The 11,826-nt window shown below is 48.5% G+C and overlaps 1 protein-coding gene across 1 annotated transcript in view; it reads left to right on the top strand.

Annotated features, from left to right (window-relative positions):
• Positions 1-9,522: 9,522 nt before the first annotated feature.
• LOC137334360 (G-protein coupled receptor 22-like) overlaps positions 9,523-11,826 on the top strand; it is a 68,034-nt gene continuing 65,730 nt past the window's right edge. Inside the window, exon 1 of the mRNA XM_067999067.1 lies at positions 9,523-9,958. The gene's annotated coding sequence lies outside the window, so the exon portion shown is untranslated. The remainder of the gene's footprint in view (positions 9,959-11,826) is intronic.

Below are 11,826 nucleotides of genomic sequence, written 5' to 3'. Positions count from 1 at the left end.
GGAGCCAGTGATGTAGGTAAAGAAAGGCCTGAAGTCCTGGAGGAAGAATTTAAGAGATTAGGAAACAAGTTTAGGAGCAGGATTTCACGAGTGGGAATCTCAGGATTACTTCTCCAGCCTCGTGCTAGAATCGAGAAGGATAAGAAGATTAGGGAATTCCATGGACAGCTAAAGGAATGGTACCAGGAAGAGGGATTCCACTTTGTTGGGCATTAGCACCAGTTCTGGGACAGATGGGAGCTATTCCACAATGGTGGGCTTCATCTGAATAGGGAGGGCGTTAATGTCCTGGAAAAATGGCTAAATAGGGAAGTGACAAAGTTTTTAGAAGAAGAACTTGCAGATTTATAGCGCCTTTCATGACCTCAAGACATCCCAAAGAGCCTTAGTGAAAATAAAGTACTTTTGAAGTGTAATCACTGTTGAGGGTTCTACAACAAGGGGACATAGATTCAAGGTAATAGGCGGGAGGTTTAGAGGGGATTTGAGAAAGAACTTTTTCACCCAGGGGGTGGTTGGAATCTGGAACTCACTGCCTGAAAGGGTTGTGGAGGCAGGAACCCTCACAACATTCAAGAAGCATTTGGATGAGCACTTGAAATGCCATAGCATACAAGGCTACGGACCAAATGCTGGAATATGGGATTAGATTAGACTGGGCTTGATGGCCGGCACGGACACGATGGGCCGAAGGGCCTCTATCCGTGCTGTATAACTCTATGACTCTATGACTCTATGTAATATAGGAAACGCAGCAGCCCATTTGCGCACAGCAAGATCCCACAAACAACAATGTGATAATGACCAGATAATCTGTTTTAGGGATGTTGGTTGAGGGATAAATATTGGCCAGGACATCGGGGAGAACTCCCCCTGCTCTTCTTCGAAATAGTGCCATGGGATCTTTTATGTCCACCTAAGAGGGCAGACAGAGCCTCGGTTTAACATCTAATCCAAAAGACGGCACCTCTGACAGTGCAGCACTCCCTCAGTACTGAACCCCCGACAGTGCAGCACTTCCTCAGTACTGACCCTCCGAGAGTGCAGCGCTCCCTCAGTACTGACCCTCCGACAGTGCAGCGCTCCCTCGCTACTGACCCTCCGACAATGCAGCGCTCCCTCAGTACTGACCCTCCGACAGTGCAGCGCTCCCTCAGTACTGACCCTCCGACAATGCAGCGCTCCCTCAGTACTGACCCTCCGACAGTGCAGCGCTCCCTCAGTACTGACCCTCCGACAGTGCGGCGCTCCCTCAGTACTGACCCTCCGACAGTGCGGCGCTCCCTCAGTACTGACCCTCTGACAGTGCAGCACTCCCTCAGTACTGAACCCCCGACAGTGCAGCACTTCCTCAGTACTGACCCTCCGAGAGTGCAGCGCTCCCTCAGTACTGCCCCTCCGAGAGTGCAGCGCTCCCTCAGTACTGACCCTCCGACAGTGCAGCGCTCCCTCGCTACTGACCCTCCGACAATGCAGCGCTCCCTCAGTACTGACCCTCCGACAGTGCAGCGCTCCCTCAGTACTGCCCCTCCGACAGTGCAGCGCTCCCTCAGTACTGACCCTCCGACAATGCAGCGCTCCCTCAGTACTGACCCTCCGACAGTGCAGTGCTCCCTCAGTCCTGACCCTCCGACAGTGCAGCGCTCCCTCAGTACTGACCCTCCGACAATGCAGCGCTCCCTCAGTACTGACCCTCCGACAGTGCAGCGCTCCCTCAGTACTGACCCTCCGACAGTGCAGCGCTCCCTCAGTATTGCACTGGGAGTGTTAGCCTGGATTTTGTGCTTAAGTCTCTGGAGTGCGCCTCGAACCCACGACCTTCTGACTCAGAGGGGAGAGGCTACCCACTGAGCCACAGTTGACATCTTAAACTAGGAAGTAGTTTTAAGCTCGGATGTGAGCTCGGGGCCGTGGAAGAGCAGAGGGATTTGGGGGAGCAGGTTCACAGGATATTAAAAGCAGCCCCTCAGGTTAATAACGTTGTAGAAAAAAGTAATAGAATTCTAAAATAAAAACAAAAGTGCTGGAGAAGCTCAGCGAGTGAGGCAGCGTCTACGGAGAGAGAAACAGAGTTAATGTTTCAGGTCGATGACCTTTCGTCAGAACTGGAAGCTGTTAAAGAGTTAAAGTTTTTAAACAAATACAGAGCCAGGGAAAGGAGGGGAGGGAGGGGAGGAAAGAGCAAGAGGGAAGGTCTGTGATAGGGCGGAGGGCAAAAGTGATTAAATGATAACAGGGATGATGGTGTGAGGCAGGGAGGGTGGGACCAGCACCCACTCCTGCCCCCTTCCCTGACCCTGTACTTGCTTAAAAACTTGAACTCTTTAACATCTTCCAGTTCTGACCAAGGGTCTTCGACCTGAAACATTAACTCTGTTTCTCTCGCCACAGACGCTGCCTGACTTGCTGAACTTTTCCAGCATTTTCTGTTTTTATTTCAGATTTCCAGCATCCACAGTATTTTGCTTTTAATAGAATTCTAGGTTTTATTACGATGTATAAAATATAAAAGCCAAGAGGTAATGATGAGCTTCTAACCATAAGCCCTCAGTTGGGGGCCTGTGCACAGTGTTGGGCTCCACACTATCGGAAGGAGGCTTTAGAGAGGGGAGAGCCCAGATTCGCTGGGGTGCTGCCTGGTGTGTGGGAATACAAATATACAGAAAGGCTTGAAAATTGGGTCTTTTTCATTGGAACAAGACAGTTTACGGGTCGATTTGATAGTGTTCAAAGTTATAATAGGATGGGACAGAGTAGATAGAAGGAGACTGTTTCCAGTCGTTGAGGGTCTAGGGCGAGGGGCCGGAGATACACGATTAAATAGAAGAGATTCAGGACTGAGAGCAGGAGAGACTTCACACAGAGAGTTGTGAGGCCGTGGAATTCACTCCCAGGGATAGTGGTTGAGGCAGGAACGATGTCGATATTCAGGGTTAGATTGGAGAGGGGGATGAAGGAGAAGGGGGCTGAAGGGACTTGGGGACAGAAGTGATGCTGCAGCTATACAAAACCCTGGTTAGACCGCACCTGGAGTACTGTGAGCAGTTCTGGGCACCGCACCTTCGGAAGGACATATTGGCCTTGGAGGGAGTGCAGCGTAGGTTTACTAGAATGATACCCGGACTTCAAGGGTTAAGTTACGAGGAGAGATTACACAAATTGGGGTTGTATTCTCTAGAGTTTCGAAGGTTAAGGGGTGATCTGATCGAAGTTTATAAGATATTAAGGGCATTAGATAGGGTGGATAGAGAGAAACTATTTCCGCTGGTTGGGGATTTTAGGAGTAGGGGGCACAGTCTAAAAATTAGATCAAGACCTTTCAGGAGTGAGATTAGAAAATATTTCGACACACAAAGGGTTGTAGAAGTTTGGAACTCTCTTCTGCAAATGGCAATTGATACTAGCTCAATTGCTAAATTTAAATCTGAGATAGATAGCTTTTTGGCAACTAAAGGTATTAAGGGATATGGGCCAAAGGCAGGTATATGGAGTTAGATCACAGATCAGCCATGATCTTATCAAATGGCGGAGCAGGCTCGAGGGGCTGAATGGCCTACTCCTGTTCCTATGTTCCTATGGAAACAGGATGGGTAAACGTGATTAGAACTCGTTTCTCGTGTGGAGGGTAACCTCTGGCATGGGCTGGTTGGGCCAAATGGCCTGTTTCCGTGTTGTAATTTGATGTATTTCTATGTATAACTCAGGAGCAGCGAACTGAGTGCATAATCCAGGCTAACACTCCCATTGCAGTACTGAGGGAGTGCTGCACTGTCGGAGGAGCCGTCTTTCGGATGAGATGTTAGACCGAGGCCTCTCTCAGGTGGACATAAAAGATCCCATAGCACTTTTCAAAGAAGAGCAGGGGCGTTCTCCTCGGTATCCTGGCCAATATTTATCCCTCAACCAACATCAGTAAAACAGATTATCTCATCATTTATGTGGGATCTTGCTGTACGCAAATTGGCTGCTATGTTTCCTACATTACAACAGTGACTACACTTCAAAAGTACTTCATTATCTGTGAAGCACTTTGGGACGTCCTGAGGTCATGAAAGGCGCTGTAGAAATGCAAGTCTTTCTTTTAGGTGACGTGAGGCTTCGGTATTTAAGAGTCTGTAGATCGTTGGAGGAAGGGAAGAAGATCCTCCATTTTGATTTCTTGGGACGGAACGAGCTGGACTCGGTGATGGGGCAATAAGCAGTGGCTCAATAAGTCAGATCCTGATTTTATTACACGGGATCCAGGGAGTAGGACTGATGTTTCCGACATCACATTCCACCATTCCATGAAAATCACCAAAAAACTGATCTTAATGAAGTAAGTGGTTTCACCAGAATAAAGAAGTGGAACGGGAAGGAAGGGCGGGTAGAACAGGACATTACAACTCAGGAGGAACAGCACACTTTGACAAGACATTGCTGAGGGACAGGTGTCTTACCATGGGGTGGGGGGGAGGGGACAGGTGTCTTACCATGGGGTGGGGGGGGGAGGGGACAGGTGTCTTACCATGGGGTGGGGGGGGGAGGGGACAGGTGTCTTACCATGGGGTGGGGGGGTGTGGAGGGGACAGGTGTCTTACCATGGGGTGGGGGGGAGGGGACAGGTGTCTTACCATGGGGTGGGGGGGTGTGGAGGGGACAGGTGTCTTACCATGGGGTGGGGGGGGAGGGGACAGGTATCTTACCATGGGGTGTGGAGGGGACAGGTGTCTTACCATGGGGTGTGGAGGGGACAGGTGTCTTACCATGGGGTGGGGGGGAGGGGACAGGTATCTTACCATGGGGTGTGGAGGGGACAGGTGTCTTACCATGGGGTGTGGAGGGGACAGGTGTCTTACCATGGGGTGGGGGGGGGAGGGGACAGGTATCTTACCATGGGGTGGGGGGGAGGGGACAGGTGTCTTACCATGGGGTGGGGGGGGAGGGGACAGGTATCTTACCATGGGGTGGGGGGGGAGGGGACAGGTGTCTTACCATGGGGTGGGGGGAGGGGACAGGTGTCTTACCATGGGGTGGGGGGGGAGGGGACAGGTGTCTTACCATGGGGTGGGGGGGAGGGGACAGGTGTCTTACCATGGGGTGGGGGGGAGGGGACAGGTGTCTTACCATGGGGTGGGGGGGGAGGGGACAGGTATCTTACCATGGGGTGGGGGGTGTGGAGGGGAGAGACAGTCATCATTTCTGATGTCACCTCAACCCAGTGAGTTACTGTAAGACAGCAGACTTTGCCTCGTGTAAACTCGGTCATCTCAGGACCTGTTCGGAAGGACACGGAGTAATTAACAGCCCAGTCCAGCCTTTGGTGCTCTGATGATAGAATCTTTTACCTCTTTTATAATCTAAATAGACTCCGGCTCATAAATATTCAGACCACCATAATCAATAATCTTTCCACTTCTAGATAAACATAAATTGGTGAGTCTGCTGAGATGGTGCATGGGACTTTTAAAGTATTTAATAATCTTATCAACCGCACGATGAATTTAGCTTTTCAGTTGCCGGATTTAGAATTTAGTTCAGTGTCTGTTTGTGTGAACTGTCCCACACTTACTGCAGACAAACACCAACAGTGACAGGGATGCTCACACTGCTGAGTGTGCAGGAACTGTGCACTAACACACTATTGAGTGTACTGCAACCGTACACCAACACACTACTGAGTGTACAGCAACCGTACACCAACACACTACTGAGTGTACAGCAACCATGTACTAACACACTACTGAGTGTGCAGGAACTGTGCACTAACACACTACTGAGTGTACTGCAACCGTACACCAACACACTACTGAGTGTACAGCAACCATGTACTAACACACTACTGAGTGTGCAGGAACTGTGCACTAACACACTACTGAGTGTACAGCAACCGTACACCAACACACTACTGAGTGTACAGCAACCATGTACTAACACACTACTGAGAGTGCAGGAATTGTGCACTAACACACGACTGAGTGTGCAGGAACTGTGCACGTGGTGCTCATTCTCTGTGTGCTGGGCCGATCTTTCCTTTCCTCTGGCTGGTGTAACAGGTGCAGCTGAGCTGAGAGTCACCAGAGTTTGACAGTAATTACCAGTAATTGACATATGAGAACACCTCTCCGAGATACTGATTTCCCCAATCAGTGTCTCAATGGGAGGATGTGATGGCAGCAGTGCAAGGGTTAATGATCCCGCTCCAGGTGTTGTTAATTAAAGGAACACTGATGATTCGGTGAGTGCTCGAGAAAAGTGATTCTTCAATCATGGTAATGTAATATTAGCAGGAAATTGTTTTTGTCCTTTTGATTAAATGAAGATGTATCTAATAAGAGTTTAATGGCAGAGGTGGGAGAGGAAATACAGCAACTGGGAGCTGGGGAGAGTGAAATAATCGGGCACAAAATTATTAGGAAAAATTTCCCCTCAACATAGGAACAGGAGGAGGCCATTCAGCCCCTCAAACCTGTTCCGCCATTCAATTAGATCATGGCTGATCTGTACCTCAATTCCATTTACCCGCCTTTGCTCCGTATCCCTCGATACCCTTACCCAACAAACATCTATCACTCTCAGTCTTGAAAGCTCCAATTGACCCCCCAGAATCCACAGCCTTTTGAGGGAGAGAGTTCCAGATTTCCACTCCCCTTTGTGTGAAAAGGGTGCTTCCTGATCTCACTCCACAACGGCCTGGCTGTAATTTTAAGATTCTGCCTCCTTGTTGATTCCCCCACCAGAGGAAATAGTTTCTCTGTTTCTACCCTATCAAATTCCCTTTACCACTTTAAATGCACGACCTGATGATGAGCTGTACAGTCGGGGAAGGCTGTAGGTTTGAGCCCCAGTCTGGGCTGAGATAGTTGATGGCAGCTAGTTACATAACCATTAGCCTGAATGCCCCTGAGTTACAGAGGGGTAAAGCACCCAGGATTCCTGCCCCGATCACTGGACAGTGACTGGAGAACGTACACAGGCCCCCGGGCCATGAATCGATTGGGTGAGATTCTCCACTTCATAGGAATCGCTCGACAATGAAAGACCAAAGTCCATTTCTACCACCCTGGTAATCGCAGGATACAACGATAATGGATTGTCGACCAATCCTAGCAATCAATCTCTATCAATGAGTCTACAACAGACCCAGACATGAGGTGAGGGAAACCCCCAGTGGGGGAGAGTTTTGGGAACCATAGGTCCAAAGTCACCTGTTCCTTCACTTTTCCCAGCCTACCATTTTCCAGCCATTTATTTCAATGGATAGGGGATTGTGGGTTTGGTTCATTGAATAATCCTGCTGTGGTCTCTCTCTGTCTTCCTTCTCCCTACAACCTACAGGCTTTAAAAACCCAAACTTGGCGTCACCTTCTCCCTGATTTGCCTTGTATTTTCTTTTATTCTTTTCAGCCACAGAGCTGTCCAGCTCAGTCCATCAACACAACAGTCAGTCATTAGTAACAAGGCACCAATCAGCAGGCAGAGTGTGAGTGCCTTTCTGTTCCTGCTGGGCCTCGGACGATATTATCAACACTTCACACCAAATAACAGGACAGAAAAAACAAATCACTCCAGTGAATCCCCAATTACTGAACGAAAATTGTTCCTTTCACAGGCAGGGTGTCTCCATAAAGTCTGTGCTTGGGACTTTCCTCATTAATGTCACATCCCATCTGGTACAAACACAGCTTGTCACATAAACCATACTTGTGATAGTTCGGGGGGATGTGTGAGCTTCAGGATTATTCTGCTGGAATTAGTTATTAGATTGTCTGATAATATAATTTAATGTAATCATTAGTGTAAAGATATTAAGGGGAGATGAGGAAACATTTTTTTACACAGTGAGTTGTTATGATCTGGAATGCGCTGCCTGAAAGGGCGGTGGAAGCAGATTCAGTAATAACTTTCAAAAGGGAATTGGATAAATACTTGAAAAGGAAGAATTTTCAGGGCTATGGGGAAAGGGAAGGGGACTGGGACTAATTGGATAGCTCTTTCAAAGAGCCGGCACAGGCACTATGGGCCGAATGGCCTCCTTCTGTGCTGTAAGATTCTATGACTCTATGAAGGGAGCTACAGTGAGTTAAAGGGAAGGACAGTCTATCGGGAGGGCTTGTGTGGTCCCTACACAAATAGACCCGGTCCTTCCTGAACTGGGATGATCGATGTTAGCAGCACTGGCTTCGCAGGGGCTATTCTGGGGCAAGCCTAATAATGAGCCAAATGGCACTAAATTCCTACTGTAAGTCATGTAGGATTCCCACACACAAATACCACGCTCAAGACCAGAATGGTTCAGACTCAACTCACTGCCTTATTTACTGAAAGTAAGTCTTCCATTTCTATAGCACCTTTCACGACCTCAGGACGTCCCAAAGAGTTTTACAGCCAATGAAGTAATTTTTGAAGTGTAGGCACTGTTGTAATATAGGAAACACAACAGTCAATTTGCCCATAAAAAGCAATGTGATAATGACCAGATAATCTGTTTCAGTGATGATGGTTGAGGGATAAATATTGGCCCCAGTACACCGGGGAGAACTCCCCCTGCTCTTCTTCGAAATAGTGCCATGGGATCTTTTACATCCACTTGAGAGGGGCAGACAGAGCCTCGGTTTAACGTCTCATCTGAAAGACGACACCTCCAACAGTGTAGCACTCCCTCAGCACTGGCACTGAAGTGTCAGCCTAGATTATGGGCTCAAATCTCTGGAGTGGGACTTGAATCCACAGCCTTATTGAGTATTGAGATGTCTCAGTCCCTCTCTGATTTGTCTTAGTTTCTATAAATATCCCCCAAAGAGATCAAACCCCAATGTGTACCAGCAACAACAACAACAACTTGCATTTATATACCTCCTTTAATGTAGTAAAACGTCCCAGGGTGCTTCACAGGAGCGATTATCAGACAAAAATTGACACCAAGCCACATAAGGAGATATTAGGACAGGTGACCAAAAGCTTGGTCAAAGAGGTAGGTTTTAAGGAGTGTCTTAAAGGAGGAGAGAGAGGCGGAGAGGTTTAGGGAGGGAATTCCAGAGCTTAGGGACTAGGCAGCTGAAGGCACGGCCGCCAATGGTGGAGCGATTAAAATCGGGGATGCGCAAGAGGCCAGAATTGGAGGAGCGCAGAGATCTGGGAGGGTTGCAGGGCTGGAGGAGGTTACAGAGATAGGGAGGGGCGAGGCCAGGGAGGGATTTGAAAACAAGGATGAGAATTTTAAACTTGAGACTTGCCTGACCGGGAGCCAATTCAGGCCAGCGAGCACTGCACCAACTCCCCTTTCACCCACCTGTCGCTATACACACTGGAAATACATAACTCCCAGCACCCACGAGAGGGACGTTATCAACCAATTGCTGCAGCATAAGCTGCCTCATAAGCTAACCGTAAAAAACCTGCTCTACTTTCTTCAATCAAAATTCTTTGTGTTCCCTTATCTCAAAGCTCACTTTGAGCTGAGTAATTGAGAACTAGATTACACAGCTGCAGTCTGACCGAAGCTCGGTGCCTGCTGGAAGTGTCTGTTCCATTTTGTCAATTAGACTGTACTTACAGAAGTGCCGAGATCACAAAAACCACATGATGTGAAATGAATTTCAAGAAGAATATTTGGTGTAATTGGACCGGATATCAACACTTCATCAACATGGCAGGGTCAGCCAGCCTTTGGGAACGTCATGTGGGAGAACAGAGCTAATGGGGAAGAACATTAGGATTCTTAGGAGCAGAGAAAGGCCACAGCCCCTTTTTAAAGATCAGCTTCTCCCCATATCCCTCAATCCCTTCTCCATATATCCCTCAATCCCTGAGAGTAGAAGACTGAGACTGAGAGTAGAAGACTGAGATTGTGGAATAAAAGCAGCAGCAGACCTGCACCAAGAGACAACTACTGTGCGACATCACAGGGACTTAACTCCTGGACCTAAGATAAATAAGAAGCAAAAAGCAATCCAAGTGGAACGTCACCAAGGAAGAGGTAAGTGATTGGCTGGTGAGTATTTTCCTGCTGAATTTGTCTAAGGTTAGAGTTTGTGGATTCTCTGGTCTCTGTTGTGTAGTGGGGGACTGCTGTTCAGCAAGAGCCCTTGAGTATACCTTTTAATTGAAGTGAAATTGGTGGGATTCATTTAATTTGAATTAATTAGTAAAAGGGTAAGTCATGTCAGGACAGCCCAGCCCCGTGTTATGCTCTTCCTGCTCTATGTGGGAAATCAGGGACCATTCCGGTGTCCCTGACGACCATGTATGCGGGAAATGTATCCAGCTGCAGCTACTGACAAACCGCATTGCGGCACTGGAGCTGCGGATGGATTCGTTATGGAGCATTCGCGATGCTGAGAACGTCGTGGATAGCACGTTTAGTGAGATGGTCACACCGCAGGTAAAGGTTGTACAGGCAGGAAGTAATTGGGTGACCACCAGGCAGAGTAAGAGGAGCAGGCAGGCAGTGCAGGGGTCCCCTGTGGCCGTCCCCCTCTCAAACAAATATACCGCTTTGGATATTGTTGAGGGGGATGACTTATCAGGGGAAGGCAGCAGCAGCCAACTTCCTGGCACCAGGGGTAGCTCTGCTGCACAGGCTGGGAGGAAAAAGAGTGGAAGAGCTATAGTGGTAGGGGATTCTATCGTAAGGGGAACAGACAGGCGTTTCTGTGGTCGTAAACGTGACTCCAGGATGGTTTGTTGCCTCCCTGGTGCAGGGTCATGGATGTCACTGAGCGGCTTCAGGGCATTCTCAAGGGGGAGGGTGAGCAGGCAGAGGTCGTGGTCCACATTGGGACCAACGACATAGGTAGGAAGGGAGATGAGGTCCTGCATCAAGAATTTAGGGAGCTAGGTAGCAGATTAAAGAGCAGGACCTCAAAGGTTGTAATCTCTGGATTACTCCCAGTGCCACGGGCTAGTAAGTATAGAAATAGGAGGATAGAACAGATGAATGCGTGGCTAAAGAGTTGGTGCAGGAGGGAGGGTTTCAGTTTCCTGGATCACTGGGCCTGCATCTGGGGAAGGTGGGACTTGTACAAGTCGGACGGGTTGCACCTGAACCAGAGCGGGACAAATATCCTTGCGGGGAGGTTTGCTAGCACTGTTGGGGGGGGTTTAAACTAACTTGGCAGGGGGATGGGATACAGAGTGGAGCTACAATAGGGGGTGATGTGCAGCCAAATATTGAGAAAAAAACAAGTCAGCTTGGAAGACAGGGCAAATATGTGAGGGCAAGGCTGGATGGCATCTATTTTAATGCAAGGAGTCTTACGAATAAGGTGGATGAACTGAAGGTGTTGATAAACACATGGGAGTATGATATTGTTGCTGTCACAGAGACATGGTTGAGGGAGGGGCAAGACTGGCAGCTCAATATTCCGGGGTACAGAATCTTCAGGCGAGACAGAGGGGGAGGTATAAGAGGAGGGGGGGGTCGCAATATTAATTAAAGAATCAATTACTGCCATAAGAAGGGATGATATATTAGCAGGTTCCTCCAATGAGGCCATATGGGTGGAGCTTAAAAACAAAAAGGGGGCAAGCACTTTGATGGGAGTGTACTATAGGCCCCCAAACAGTCAGGGGGAGATAGAGGAACAGATATGTAGGCAAATCTCAGAAAATTGTGCAAATAATAGGGTAATAATAGTGGGGGATTTCAACTTCCCCAATATTAACTGGGATACTCAGAGTGTAAAAGGCTTAGAGGGTACAAAATTCTTAACGTGCATCCAGGAGAGCTTTTTGAGCCAGCATGTAGAAAGTCCTACAAGAGAGGGGGCGGTACTGGACCTAATTCTAGGGAATGTGGCCGGCCAAGAGGAAGAAGTGCGAGTAAGTGAGCACTTTGGTGACAGT

This window comes from Heptranchias perlo, chromosome 17 (assembly GCF_035084215.1).
Source record: "Heptranchias perlo isolate sHepPer1 chromosome 17, sHepPer1.hap1, whole genome shotgun sequence".
Classification (NCBI taxonomy): Eukaryota; Metazoa; Chordata; class Chondrichthyes; order Hexanchiformes; family Hexanchidae; genus Heptranchias; species Heptranchias perlo.
Note: the sequence above shows the minus strand (reverse complement) of the source record. Positions and strands in the feature narration are given on the sequence as shown.